The sequence below is a fragment of the Tamandua tetradactyla genome, chromosome 9 (assembly GCF_023851605.1).
Source record: "Tamandua tetradactyla isolate mTamTet1 chromosome 9, mTamTet1.pri, whole genome shotgun sequence".
Taxonomy (NCBI): domain Eukaryota; kingdom Metazoa; phylum Chordata; class Mammalia; order Pilosa; family Myrmecophagidae; genus Tamandua; species Tamandua tetradactyla.
The window spans coordinates 52,030,377-52,043,659 of NC_135335.1; positions in this window are offsets into that span (position 1 = coordinate 52,030,377).

Sequence of the window (13,283 nt, forward strand, 5' to 3'; positions counted from 1 at the left end):
TCTGGAAAGCTACCCAAGTGCATGGAACCTTTGTAGAATCTTATATATTGCTGTAGGTGTTCTTTAGGATTGGCAGGAATGGTTTTGGTTGGGGGTTGGCAAGTAGTGGTAGGTAGCCATGTCTAACTGGAAGCTTGCTTAAGAGTCACCTACAGGGTAACTTCTTGACTCTATTTAAACTTTCTCTGCCACTGATACCTTATTTGTTACACTTCTTTTCCTCCTTTTGGTCAGGATGAAATTGTTGATCCCATGGTGCCAGGGCCAAACTCATCCCTGGGAGTCATCTCCCAGTTGCGTGTCTTCTTATATGTGGGAGACAGCTTCAGGGAGTCGGGCTCCAGAGGGTCCCACGGCTAGCACGGGGCTGAGACAGGGTGAGCGGACCTTTCCTCACTTCCCAGGTCTTGCTGCATGAAGCGTGATGTCACTCACACAGTGTGCATCTCTCTTCTCCTCGGTCTCACTTGCTGGTCATCGGACACCACCACCGACACTTACGCAGGGAGCCCTTCGGCTGCCTGGCGTTGTGCACAGAGGCAGGTCAAGCTCCCACGAGGGAGAAGTTTCACTCCACCTTAACGTCCTATTGCAGCCCCTTACATGCGTAGAACTTCTCCATCTATAAACACTTTGGGGTTTGCTTTTTAGCCGTCGTGCTTAGGTTGGTTCCTGCAGGTGACACTGATACACCGTGGCTCCAGCGTAGCCCCCGGCTGTCCCTCGCCTGCCACATAAATTCACTTCTCTCTTTTCTCTCACCTCTGCCTCAATTCTCAGATGTTTCTGCCCACTTCTCTTGCCCCTCTTTGTTTTTGATCTTGTGTAGATTGGAATAAACACTTCCTTCCATGGAGACAGGCACATCCAGCCACACACTTCGGTTCTGTCTTCCGGTCAAATCATAGGGCAGCTGGACATGCTGCCCAGAGCCGGAACTGTCCAGTCACAGAGAGCAGACAGGGCAGGGTGGGGATGGCACCCAAAGGCAACCAAGTCCTCAGTGGTGGGGCTGGGGATGTAGTGTCCTTAACAAGGCTGCATGGGGCAATTGAGAAAAGCAGCCCATCATTTATCAGCAACGAAGAAGCTCTGAGCAGCTATAATATGAAGCGGGATGATGGCGAAATAAATGCAAGCATGTTTGGCCAGCTCCCCGTTACTCTTCAGAGAGTAGAAGGGTGTGGTAATGTGGAAATAATCCTTTTAAAAGAGGGTTATTCGGTCACAGCTGTTACCGTCTGACCAGCACCATGTTGCCCATCCTTACTGCCTAACTGGAAGTAAAGGAGCCGAGTGGCAGGAGCTCAGTGGTCACCTCGGCGGGTAAACCCACGTTGCCTCAAGAGGGAACTCGGCCTCGGTGGGGCACATCCTGCAGGACCAGGAAGAGGTGAAGGACCCACTGACTGGGGAGGCTGGGCGGGGAAGAGAGGAGGGTCAAGCCTACAAGGAACCCATCTCACAGTTTTGCTCTCTGCTTCCACAGGGCCTTACCTCTGCAGGGTTGACCTGCAGGATGTCAAATGGTGTGGACCTTGGGGAGTGTGATGGGTCTTAAATGAATTGTGTAGACAAGAAAGTGCCACCCCCCTTTCTACTTTGTCACCGTTAATTCTGTGACGAGTGGTATAGATCTCACTGTAGGATATGGGGTCCTTCAAGCTACTTGCAGGGAGTGTGCCACACTTTTATTTTATAATTAAATAGGAACATAGCATAGGCCGTGATAAAGGCAGCAAAAGACAGTAAGTGTGTGCCTTAGTGATGCACTCTTTCTCCTTTCTTGGGGTTAAGTGTGAGAAAGGATAGACTTCCATCACTTTTGGTAATTTCTTTTTCTCAGTGAAGCTCAGTTCTCTGCTGATTAGACAATCACCAGCAGCGAAGTGGAGTGGTCACCAAAGTCCAGTGGTCCTCAGTGGGAGATGAGGCTGGAGAAGGAGTTGGAAAGAGGCAGGCAGTGGAGTTGTGGAGGTGGCAGGGCAGCCTGAAATCCAGAGCTGGATTTAGGGCCCCAGAGACAGCGCCCAGCAGAGCCCAGTCCTGCCTGGGCTGAGGAGACCCACTTGCTCCCTGCGGGGCTCTGACCGTGTCTGGATGGCTGACCCTGGGGCGGCATCTGCCTCATCGCTCTATTCTGAGGACCAAGCTCCCCAGGTGGGGCGGGAAGACAGCCCTAGGGCAGGGCTGCAGGCAGGCTGCTTGGAGCATCTCCGAGGGGGTTCTCGAAGATTCCACGGCTTCAGCAGGGGAGATGAGCCCTCCTAAGGGGCCGAGGCTGGCTGGGGCAGGAGGCTCAGAAGAGAAGGAGCCTTTCCATGAAAGGGAGCAGACGCTCGGGACCGTTTGATTTCATAGTAAAAGCCACGTGATCTTCACACCCACCCCTCGAAGCTTATAACATAGGGCGCCCTGGTTATACCTGCTCAAAAGCAAAACACCTGTGCTGATTCACATGATACATGCATATTTCATTTAAGTCCACGATTATTAAAATACAGATAGGAGAAAATTTAGTATAAGTAAGTCACTAAGGAAAACTTTATCTAAAAAATTCTACTGATAACACAATAAAATATAGGCTTCTGCATAGATCAGTTATTTTTCTCCGAAAGAGAGGAAGGGTTCATTGTTAAGCACGAAGCAGGAGAGCAGATGGCCTATCAGCCCAAAAACCTGTCTCCTTGAACTGCAGTGATTCTGATAGCTTTGTGTGTGGGGGGTGGGTGGGAGGGGGGGAATAGCTTTTATTGACCATGAGTTTTCATTTTTGGGTTTTTTTTTTTTTTTGCATGTTTTTATTTTATTTCTCATCTATCCATGCACTGGATAAAGGAGGTGTCAGCCACAAAGTTTTTATAATCACACAGTCACAAGGCAAAAGATATACATAATTGATTCAGTTTTGAAATGTGTCCTTATAACCATTATGAATCTAACGTAGGTTTTCTCTTTGCTGAGGACTTTTAAAACACATGTATGATTATTTAGAGGGTTCAAAACTAAATACTATATGAAGACAGTATGGGTGCTAATATTTTATAACTTCTATTGTGTAACTTTTGAGAAGGTATTAGAAGAATATTAATTTTATGTGAAATCTATTGCATTCTACATTATTTTGAAAAAACTGTATTTAATAACTATTAAACATCCAGGATTCTTTATCAATAATATCAATTCCTGTTTTTTTATGGGGTACCCTCCCTCCTTTCTCTTTCTCACCTTCCCTCCCTCCTCTTCCCACCTTCCCTCCCCCTTTCCCTCCCTCCCTCTTTCCTTCCATCCTTCCTTCCATCCTTCCTTCCATCTGCCCCATCCTTCTCTAGGAAAGGAAGTGCAGTGCATATCTACCATATGATTGTGAATAAGATCAATTCTCTCACCTCCAAGCAACCTTTCTGGGTTGAAGAAGAGGCAGGAGGGGGGATTCCAGCATCGGTGGTGAGTGCTGCCTGGCAGGAAAGGAGCAGCGTTGCACTGCCAAGGGCCACGACCTGGGCAGCCGTGGAGACTGCACCCCCAGGGAGGGCGGCGGGGGCTGTGGTGGCGGCGGGACCGTGGTGGCCAGCACACACCCCAGAGCCCACATGCCCTTGGGCGCTGCCACTCCGCGGGTCTCTGCTCTGAGCCCGTGGGCTGTGCAAACCACCCTGGGCGTCGGCGCGTTTCAGCCGCCTCTGATACGTCCAGCTCTCAGGCCCACTGCCTGATGATTTTCTGTCAAATGCTCCCTAACGAGTGGTTATCGTAAGAGTCATTATTTGCCCAGAACACCTTCTGAACTTGCCAGGTGATGCATGAAATAGGGTGGGCAAGCCCGGGGCTGCACATTTCTGCTCGTTGGCTGTAGACTCTGGCACGGGCCCTGCACTGGCATCCACCTGGCCAAGCTGCTGACTGCAGGGTCCACTCAGGATATCAGCCTGACCTGCGTTGGTGGGGCAGGACCTCTCCACCGGGCAGCCAAAGGCTCATGCATGGCCCACCCAGGCCACCCATAAGCACTTCCACCCGAGATCATTCGGGGACAGAAAACTCCTCCAGGAGCAGGGGCTCAGCTGGAGGTGCTCCTCCAATTCCGTCCCCAGGCCCACCTGTGGGCACCCACATGTCAATGGCTTCACCTCTTCTTTCTGTCCTTGTTGCTCTAAATTAAACTCTGCTGGAGAACGGAAGCATTTCGTAGCCATGTCTATCACGAAGTTTTTTTAGTGCATGATGAAACGTAAACCTTCACTTAACATTTCTTTTATAACAAATGCTCAAAACGGCTCTAGGATCCTGATAAATGTAAATTTCAGTGTTCCTTCCTCTTTTAATATGGTCCAAGCTGCTTTTGTGCTGTACATTATCTTTCTACCTACAAATAATTGCCTAAGTGGCATCTTCTATTTTGGAATATTGTTTGAAACATAGTTTGAATTCTATTCATTCAGAGGTCGCTATCATTTCCCTCCGCATGTGTGATTTCTGAAAACAATGTCTGAGAATGGTCAGGGTACCACTCACAATGCAGAAAATTCCCGCTAAGCACAGTTCGGCTTTAAAACAAGGAATCGATACATTTGGAGTATCTTTGCATGGCTTGAACTTCTGGGCCTGGTAATTAACTTCCATATGCTCCAGGGTTTTTATAATTATAATATATTATGTGATAACTGTATTTTTTTCATTAACTCACCTCCTAATAGTAACGCAGATTTATATCTTGTGCAGTAGTGTGCAATGTACATGAAAGTAATAAAGGTGCATTTAAATAGACATTTCATATTTCAGGCTTATCGCTCCATTTTTCCTGATTAGGAAGTGTTGTGCCCTTGATGGAAGATGGGGTGAGCTCCTCCTGGCTGGATGAATCCATAAAGCACTGCAACAATCTCTCAAGTTAGAAGTAATGACATGGGTTTCGTTCAGGAAAAATAATAGTCACAACTCACTGATCCACTTATTTCTTAATTGCGTTTGTAAGGACGACCATTATTCCCCCAGAGATGTGAAGAAAAATTTCATTCATTCATTTGCTCATTCATTCATTCAGAGGGGAATGTGTTTTACCCCCTAAGGCCAGTGGGGTGTTTAAAGACAGTGACACCTCCAGCCGACCTGCGTGCGGCTCAAGGCGTGGGGAGAGGCAGGCTCCTGAGCTGTGGTTGGTTGATGATGTCCCAGGTCAAGAGGGAATCTGGCTACCTACATGCTTCCTAGGAGACAAAGGGGCATTTGGGGGAGCCAGCACAGGTGGAGGACCTGGTGCTGAGGTCCAGCTCAGCCAGGACGCTCATCAGCCAGGTCCAGAGCCCCAAGGCAATTTAAATGGTTTCTTCTGAAGCGGGGATTCTCTGGCATGTGTGTAACGTTCTCCTAGAGTTCTAGATTTGGGAAAGGCAGAGCTATTTCATTTTCTACATTTTACAATTAACTGGGCCAACTGGAAATATGTCTTTTATGTTGGGTACCTCATGGAACTATCTTAAAATCTTACTTCATCAAATAAAAAATCAGATCAAATAAAAAACATGCCACCCAGATGCGGGGATGATGGAGCCAACCACCTGTTATTTCAATTCTGATTAGGTCGTGGAGCCAGGTGTGCACAGATGTGTCCTCCCATCTAAATAAAACTTCAGGGACCCCTTGAGTAATGGCCTTTCGGGTGCCTTTGTCATTTGTTAGTGTCCTTTATGGATTCATGTGTTTTGAGAGGGAAAAAAATATTCTCCAGAGATACAGAGAGAAAATGAACAAAATCTCTAAAACATTTGGAAATAATTTTTAAAAAACAGAAATTTAATTTACTACCTCACATGAATTAAATAGCAAGTAGCTGTATTTTAAAATTAAAGCACATTTCCTCCTGCACGTTTCTTTAAAACTCAGATGACTTAGCATTGGTTTGAAGAAGCTACTCCATGGTCAAGAAGTCATTTCAGATTCGTAGGCTTCGTTTTCTTTCCAGTAGAGGAAGTGGTCCTGTGTTTTCATCACAAATGCCACCACCATCTCCACCATCACCAAACACCCAGACGGTGCGGGGAAAGCCCCAAGGATGGCGGTGGGGCAAATGGGCAGAAAGGAGTACCATGTACTTGCTGATAACTCTGGGGAAGACAGCATTTCACCTGGATGGATTTTCTTTTTTTTTTTTTTTTTTCCATCAGCAGGCACTGGGAATAGAACCTGGGTCTCCAGCATGGCAGGCGAGAATTCTGCCACTGAGCCACCATTGCATTGCCCCCTAGATGGATTTTGTACATAAATAGACCTTAAATCTCAACCACATTGCTTGTAGCTTTGAATCATACTTAGATGAGATTATGTAACCTTCCTTGCCTTCTTAAGCTGGATTTACAGAGTGCAGCTTCTCATTTTTCTTATAATCCAGGGAAACAATTCAAGTGTCAATTGCACTTGACCTTGGCTGAACCCCAGATGCAAATGGAGGCTGTTCAACTCCCATACATGAGTCACATTCTGTTTTTTTTTATTTTTTTACAATATTATATAAAAATTGCTTTTTATAATTTTTCTTATATTTTTCTATTTTTTTCTTATAATTATTCTCTCTGCCCTCCTCGTCATTCTAAAAAATGACATTTATGACTTCCTTGTGACTTTCTATAATAGTATTTATGATACCACACATAATTTGCAGCTTCTGATCATCCTTTGGATGGAAAATGGTTAGTAGAGTTTGCTTGAAATAATATGGAAGTATATATAGGTATATTCTGGCAGTTCTTCAAAAAGTTACACAAAGTATTACCCTTGACACACGTTCTACTCCAAGGCCTAGGAGGTAGTTTGAAGCTCTATGCACCCCTAGAAGAAGATGTTCTTAAATCTAGTCCACTCCTGTAAGCGTGAACCCATTGTAAGTAGGATCTTCTGATGAGGTTACTTCAGTGAAGGTGTGACCCACCTCATCCAGGGTGGGATTTAATCCTATTCTTTGACTCCTTTATAAATAGAATGAAGAGAGGGCAAGAGCAAGAGGAAGAAAGATAAAAGGATGGATAGATAGATAGATAGATAGATAGATAGATAGATAGATGATAGATAGATAGATAGATAGATAGATAGATAGATAGATAGATAGATAGATAGATAAAACCATGGAAGCAAGCAACTAAAATCAAGGAAACCTGGAAGAGAAGAGAAAGCCCAGCAGACACTGCCATGTGTCCTGCCATATGGCAGAGGAACCAAGGCTCTCCAGCAGTCAGGCTTCAGGAAGAAAGCATCACCTTGATGGTGCCTTGATTTGGGCATTTTCTCAGACTTAAACCATATGTGAATAAATCACCATAGTTAAAAGCTGAACCCATTTCATGGTATCTGATTTAAGCAACCTAGAAAACTAAAACGATCTATAACCAAGTGAAGCAAAAATTCATAATAGTCCAAAGTTACATTATCCATAATAGTCCAGCGTTGGAGAGAAGCCAGATGTCCATTGATGGTAATGCGGGGTTCACACATACAATGGAATGGTGTTTGGCCACAGAATGGAATGAAGTTCAGATACATGCTACAATGTAGATGAACCTTCAAAACATTATGTTAAGTGAAAGGAACCAGTCAAAAAGATCACATATGATATGACTGTATTTATATGAAATAAGTAAATCTCTAGAGAAAAGAAAGTGGATTCATGGCTGCTTAGGGCTGGTTGGGGAGATGTTGGCAGATGATAGCTAAAGGGTACAGGGTTTCTTTTTAAGATGATGAAAAAATCTAAAATTCCTTGTGATAATTGTTTCATAATTATGTGAATAGCTTAAAAATATTGTATTGTACAATAAATGGATGGATGTATTTTATTTGATGAAAATATTCTAAAATTACTTGTGCTGTTTCAAAATTATGTGAATAACTTAAAGATATTGTATTATACAATAAATGGATATAATTTAAATGAATGAATTTTATCTCAATTAAAAAAAAAGAGAAGGGAAGAAGGAAAGAGAAAAAGGCAGTACATAAGTGCAAGCCAAGGATTCAAAGTGCTGCTATCCTCTAATCCACCAGCAGCCTTTGTCTGCCTACCACTTCTTTTCAAGCCTTATTTGTTGGCTTCTGGATATTTTCTGCAACTTAAACTTCATGCTGATCAACTGATGGTTATACTCTTCATCTTCTTGACAGACAGTTCTTTATGCAAAGCCTGGTCTCGGTGTTTGGGAACTCACATATTTTAACCCCACAAATAGGAACTTGACACTGGCACATGAGGAGGGATTAAGATGATCACAAGTTGGAGGAGTGTCCTTGGGTGGCCAGAGGGGAAGCTCTGCAAGGGACCCAGTAGAGACGGATGAGGAGAGGGAGGAGAAGTGCCTGTGGGGTCTGGCTTCTGGAAGGGCAGCTTGACAGGGGAGGGAGTGGTGGGCCAGCCAAGCAGCCCCCTGACCAACTCTGGCACATGGGTCAGCAGCCTTCTTTCTCATGGCTTTCTCCAGTACCACCTTTCTGCCTTTATGGTCAGGTCAGAATAGCAGAGCCAGGGAGGGGAACTTCCTGCCTGCCATGCTCTGATCCCATCCTCCAGAGGAGAAATGAGCAAGCCAGGGCAGGGGGGCAGTTTGGAGGCGGATGAAATCTGAAAAATGCCAAATCATTTTGCACTCACTGAGAGTATTCAAACTTGATTTTTAATAATTCATGAATAACAGTTACCTGTGCTGTTAATTCCATAATGGTGCCATTTAATATAAAGACAACTTTCATTAAAGAAAAAAATGCTTCCTTGTTATGAATATACTCGAAGGGCATGGCCGATGTTCTAGCCACTTTTGACCCCATTGTCTCTACATCCTGCTGAATCGGCTCCGCAGATATGCTGGTAGGGGTGTAATATAATTACATAACACTTTGTCTTAAGACAGTTTTAGCCTTTGCTTATAATAAATGGAAGTCCTATAGAGTTTTGGTCCAACATTTAGTGAGCACAGACAAGGACAGATAGAGGGAAGGCCAGTGACGGACACGACCTGGGAAATTGCCTCTTTCCTTCCAGCGGTGAGAGGAAGCAGATTCCCAAGCTACATAAAGTGCAAGTTGAAAAATGATAAACGCTTTATGCAATCAGCCAGCATGGCACATTACATTTGTGTCACTTTATTTTTTAAGAAGAGGAAGAGAGATAAACAACGGGATTATTGCACTAAAATGTCAAGAAGAAAGTCTGCCCTTGGCTGCAGCGCCCTGGCATTCCCTCATTATACAGTCACGGCAAAGAACAAATGCACTTGAAGCTGGAACTGAGGCTTCCTTGTTATTCACATAATTTCAAAGATAACAATGTGTGTACAGAGCCCCGACACATGTTAATTTACAGTAGCAGGTGGGGAAGAAAAAGCCGCTATGGCTTTCCTCCACGACAAGGAGAACTTAAATAAAAAAGGAGTCTTCGTAAATACGAAGACAGAGATGAAGAAGAAGAAGAAGGAGAGAAGGAAAAAGAAGAGGAGAAGATGGGGAGGAAGGCGGGAGGAGGGGAAGGCAAGTGTAAAGTATCATGTTGAAACATCATCCACATTTTAAAAGCCCTGGCGACCACAAAGTGATATAAGTATGCTGCTGGGACGGGTGTCTCATTTCTCCCTTCCTTTTGGCAGTTTCTCAGCCTGCTGCAGATTGAGGAAAATAGGAATAAGCATCTTTCGACCACAAACAGATGTGCTTGATAAAGAAAATGTCAGCAAAAATACTAAAGCAATGTGTCACAGCAGCTTTCTGACAGATAGAGGGAAAAGGTAAAAAATGTTCTATCATGTCCGACAAGGTGTTCTTTTTGAGATTTAAAGATCACTGTGCAACTTTAAACCTGTTTGTCACTTTGGCTCTGACTGGAGCTTCACAAGAACTTTATCAGCGTGGCATAGGGGGGAAAGAAAGAAGCCCATTCCCGTTTATCTCGGCTCAGTTCCCTTCAAAGCCAACAAATAAATTACAGTGTACATTTGATACAAATTGATTTCTTAACTCAAATAACAATGTTGTCCTCCCAGTTGGACCATGTGTCACTCATTCGCCGGCCTGAGTGAAAGGCTCAATCTGTCTGGCTGACAGAAATAGGTCTGTCGCCTGTCACGGGCGAATGCTAATAACCCAGGCCAGCCGGGTCTTTGTGGGCCAGCCACGATAAGGGGACTCCGGCTGCCCCGCCACCCCAAGCCGCAGTCCCAGTAGCGTTTGTTCATGCACGCCACACCGCCCTTGGAGATGCCCGTCCAATTTCATGTAGGAAAATAAGATCCTGCCAGCAGGGCTGAAATGCCGGTGTCTGGGGTGCGGTGGAGCTGAAGTGAGAGTAAACCCATTGAATATCATCAGCTGATCTTATCAGCTGCTGGAGAAATGAGATATTGGCAGGGACCCTTGAGTTTCTCACAGCGGAGCAGGTTAATAAGGCTGGGAGGTGGGCCACGAGCTAATTGGATTTGCCCCGGCCTGATAAACCAGTGGCAGGTCCCGCTGCCAGGAAATCACACGTACAGGCTTTTTTCTTTGTTTAAATGGAAGCCAGGAGAAGAAAAAGGAAGGCCGCTCTTTGGCAGGTAGAGGTGTGTCTTCCTCAAATCCCACCTGATCAGGCCAAGGGATCGCACAGTGCAAGGGGCGTGGTTTCGGGGTACTGATTTTCATCAGAGAGTGTTCAGCCTGGAGGGACCCCTGCGGTCAGTGCATGCAAACGTCTTAGGGCCCAGGGAGCTGGGGAGAGCCGAGGAGGGAGCAGGGCCTGGGGAATTCTTGGCCATGGAATCTGGGCATGTCTCTAAACTGATGCTCTCACAACGTGAGCTGAGAGGGAGCCGTTGCCTTTGTCCTGTTAAGGAGAGATTCATCTGTGTGCCTCAGCATCCTGCCAAGGTGCACACCACCCAAAAGATGGGTTTAACGTGCAGGACACATGCGGGTGGAGATTCTATGTCACAGTCACTCTCCACACTGATGGGACATTTCTCAGCTTCAGAGCTATGAGGACGTGATGGGGGAAGCCTTCCTCTAAATGCTTTAGTCTCCATAGCATGAGGACATCTGTGAGTTTTACTGTCCTTGAAGCACTGTCTATGAACTAGTAAAGAGAGAGCTCTTAGATGGTTAAAAATGCATCAGGTTCAATTACCAATACTTCATCCAAGGTCTGTTGCTTTGGTCAAGTTTAATGGATTAGAAATGAAAGGCAAGTTTTGATTAATGTTGATTCATCTTTGTTTACATAAAGGATGCACTTAAACATTTGAAATCAGTCTCCCTGAATCTCTAAATTCTTTTAGAAAATATGTTCAGCATTCACAGTCCCTAATCCAGCAATGAACCCACTGAACATCTTAGGTCTGATTGTAACCTATCAGACTGTCCCTGAGATAGTAACTGTCCCTGGAGAGAAACTGGGTGCTCCCAAATGCCTGGTACAACTGTGTAATTTTTCCTGTTTTTTTTATTAAGGTACCTTGACAATCATCTGAGTGATAAACTCTCAACTCTTAGCCAATTAATGAGAGATAATCAAAGTTACTGAAGATTTTTCAATCTAAGAATGTTTATGTTTATGATTAAATTCATATTCAATATCTACTTTTATCTTCCCAGCAACAACGTTTATTGAAGTACTATTGCAGGCAGGGTGCTGGATGGGGTTTTTAAGAGGAGAGAGAATAAGAAAAGGAGGCTGAAGAGCTGCCTCACAAGGCCACCCAGTTTTACCTCTTTCCTTGTATGATGGGAGATTCTGGGGTCCCTAATCTTCCCCCTTCCTCCTGATGGATTCCTTATCCAATAATCAGCGAGCACACCAAAAATCTGCTTTGTTTCTAGGCATTGAACTTGGAGAGTAACACGTGGGCCCGTGGCTGCAGTGGGCATCGAGGGCCTGCCCTGTAGCTTGGCGGTGGGCCCAGGGTTCCGGCTGGATGGCAGGAGACGTGCTGGCCCTCGCCCTGTCCTTCAAGGAGGCAGCTGGAGGTGGGTGGAGTGCCTGCCAAGGACCTCAGACTCATCCGCAGAGCGAGTGCAGAGACAGAGCCGGGAGTGGGCAGGAGCGATGCATCCACGCCCTTCCCCAGACACGTCACTCTGCCTTCTGGAAGAGAGCAGCGGCGTGGTCAGAAGCCTGCTCAGTGTGGCTCCCCTGGGGCAGGGGGAGAGAAGCATGGGGTCCAGGATGCCCCAACACCACAAAGGCCAAAGGACCACACCACAGAGATAGGAAACGTCAAAAGTGGCTGACAGAGCTTCAGCTTGCAGAGCCTTGATTTAAGTTCCCCAAGTTAAATAAGTACAAATGAAATTGTATTATTTCCCTTTGAGATTTTAACTCTATAAATTCATTTATGCAACAAATGTTTACAGACTGTCTATGGCATACCCCAGGGCACTTCAGTGAACAAGTAAGAAATCCTTCTGTGCATGGAGTTAGACCAGTGGGCGAGACGACAGACAGTCATCATCAACTACAAACATGATGCAAAAGGAAATAAAACCATCTGTTGGCAGGTGATAAGCACCGTGTGTTAAAATAAGAGCAGGATGAAGAAAATGGGAAGTTTGGAGTGGCTATTGCACTTTGCAGATGTGTGGCTGGGGCGGGCCTTTCTGAGAAAGTACCATTGGAGTGAAAGCTTGAAGGAGTGAGGAAAGTGAGGGGACCAGAGTGCCGCTATGTGGGGTCCTGCGGTTTGGAGGACACCAGCTGGGAGCTGCGGGAACAGCAGAAGGCCCTCGTGGCTACAGCCAAGGGTGGCGGATAGGCACAGCAGGTGGAGAAGGAACACGCCAGGGTGCACGGGACGGGCCTGGAGGAATCTGAGCGGACTCTGGCTTCGACTCTGAGCAACTTGGGGGGCGTTGGAAGGGGCTCAGCGGGGGAGTGACCACATCTTAATTATTGCTTTATCTTCCTGTGGTTCCTACAACAAACCACCTCAAACTTAGTGTTTTCACACAACACAGATTTATTTCTTTGCAGTTCCAGAAGCCCAAAATGAGTCTCACGGGGCTGAAATGGAGGTGTCAGCAGGACTGCATCTCGTTGGGAGGCTCCTGGTGCCTTGTTTCTCCCAGCTGCTGGAAGCCACTTGCAGTCTGTCCGGCAATGCTCTCCTCTGTCTCCAATGCCAGCAATGACTGTGACGTCTTCCTCAAATCACTCAGACTCCCCCCCTCCCCCCCGACTCCTACTGGTAACACTTTGGACCCACCAGGATGCTACAAGATAGTTAATAATATCTCCATCTCAAGGTTAGCTGATCAAGTGCCTTAATTCTATTTTCAAC